General features: G+C 43.0%; 1 pseudogene; it reads right to left on the bottom strand.

Moving 5' to 3' along the window:
• Positions 1–1,303: 1,303 nt before the first annotated feature.
• LOC131758831 (eukaryotic translation initiation factor 4E transporter pseudogene) lies at positions 1,304–1,828 on the bottom strand (annotated as a pseudogene).
• Between the last annotated feature and the right edge of the window lie 318 nt (positions 1,829–2,146).

Here is a 2,146-nt window from a genome sequence, read left to right as displayed (position 1 = left end):
AGGATCCCATGTGCCGTGGAGCAGCTGGGCACGTGGGCTATGGCCGCTGGACCTGTGCCTCCAGAGCCTGTGCTCTGCGACGGGAGAGGCCACGGCAGTGGGAGGCCCACGTACTGAAAAAAAAAAAAAAAAAATGATGCCTTAATAACAAACCAAACCAAAGCTTTCCTGGGGAACATTTTCCTATTTGGATGAAAAGATACACAGTACCCATTTGTTTTGACCTTGGGGAAATAAATGTGCAAACTAATATCCTTAAATGAAATGCATAAAACACATCTGTTTCACTTAGCACTAAAGTAGGTTGCAAGTTTGCAAATTCTCATTTAACACAGGAGCTCAAGTGACTCCTTTCACTCATATGAGCTGGAAGTATATCTCTTAACATGCTACATTTAAACAAAGTAAAGTTGGGGAACAACTTAAAGTTGGAGAAGTTTCAGATGAATAATTCAATTGAACATATTTAGAAATCTACAGAAGACAGTTCTTCCTTTCCTAAAGGCATCACTCAAAAATACCTTCTGTATTGAAAGATATTACCAGACCTTCACCATTTATATCATCAGCCATATTTATAGTACAGAGAGACTTTGAAGAAAAGATACATACCCTACCTTGAGTAGCCAGCAGAAAGCAGCATATGAGAAAAAGGCTTACATATAGTAGTTTATTTCCAGAAGTGATTCCAGGGAACAAGAGCAGAGGATGGGAAATAATGTAACAGAGCAAGAAGGAAACCAATATTGGGGTATGTTATCAAGCTGACCAATGCTTTAGGCAACTTTTTTTTTTTCATTCACACACTTAGCATATGCAACTTTAATCAACCAAAAGAAAAAGTCCCAAATGTACAAGTGAAAAAAATCAGAACTGTTGACACAGGCTTAACTAATATCAGCTACTTTTACGTACAGCTGTGTAAGTTCAGAAAAGCTATCCTATATGTATGTACAAAAGTTGTTTATACACAGGTCTGCACATAAGGGTCTATACACTTATTTCCTCAGAACCCTTAAGGTACCACCTCTTGGTGAAGACAACAACACTTCATTCACATGTCTTACAAAAAAAGACCGTTCCCTGTATTCAGGACTGGCAACACTGCATCCCATATTCAGACCATGTAGCCTCCACTCGATTGGTGAATAAGTTCCTTCCATCATCAAGCAGACAACACCAGGTGCCTGGGTGCCCTTAAACAGATTCGCACAAAGTAAAAGCCCACAAACCAACATGAGATGAGGAAGCAGCGTCCTGACCAGGGTGTGAGGTCCAGGCTTAGGCAAGCCTGCTGCCCTGCTCACCGTCGGAACTCCAGTTCATCTCCACTGACGGCTTTGGCGGGCATAGAGGGCAGGGGCTGCTGTAGCACATCTGAGCCACACCATTTGACAAGGCCCACGGGGGAGCTGCCCCTCTGGCTGGGGCGGTGCTCTAGCTGGGAGTGCACCTGAGGCAGGCCTGACCGGCTGGGCACATTCTGAGTCATCATCGGAACACTGAAAGCAGCTGCCTGGGAACCAGAGCCTGCAGGATGAAGAAGTGGGCACTGTAGCTGCCGTTGCCTCATTGCCAGATGCAGAGGTGTCCCAGGACGAGGGTTTAGGAGAGGGTGACTAGTGGCTGGTAAAGGGTAAAAGGGTTGACCCAGGATTGGGCCAGATACTCCCTGTAAATGAGTCAGGTCCATCCCAGGAGGAAGTATACCAGCTTGGAGCAAACTTGGAAGATGCTGTGGATATACTCCCTGGGCCAGCATCCTCAAAATTCTCACCATGTAGAAGTGCTTCAGAATTTTCTGTCCTATGGTTTGAATTGGGGGCATTTATTCACCACCTCTTCTACCACATTAGTCAGTAGTTACTCCATATACATTATCCTGCACAGATTTTAAGTATATAATTTGATATATATATATATATAAGTCAGTGGTTGCCTGGTGATACAAGTAGGTATATAGAGATAGAGATAGATAGATAGATATCAAATTATATACTTGAAATCTGTGCAGGATAATGTATGTATGTGTGTGTGTGTGTATATATATACACACACACACACACACACACCCATGAAATTTCACCCACAATCATTACTTCAAACATTTCCATTGCTGCAAAAATTTCTTCATACCTGTTTTCAA

The sequence above is a fragment of the Kogia breviceps genome, chromosome 6 (genome assembly GCF_026419965.1).
Source record: "Kogia breviceps isolate mKogBre1 chromosome 6, mKogBre1 haplotype 1, whole genome shotgun sequence".
NCBI lineage: Eukaryota > Metazoa > Chordata > Mammalia > Artiodactyla > Physeteridae > Kogia > Kogia breviceps.
This window is presented reverse-complemented; position numbering and strand designations above follow the sequence as displayed.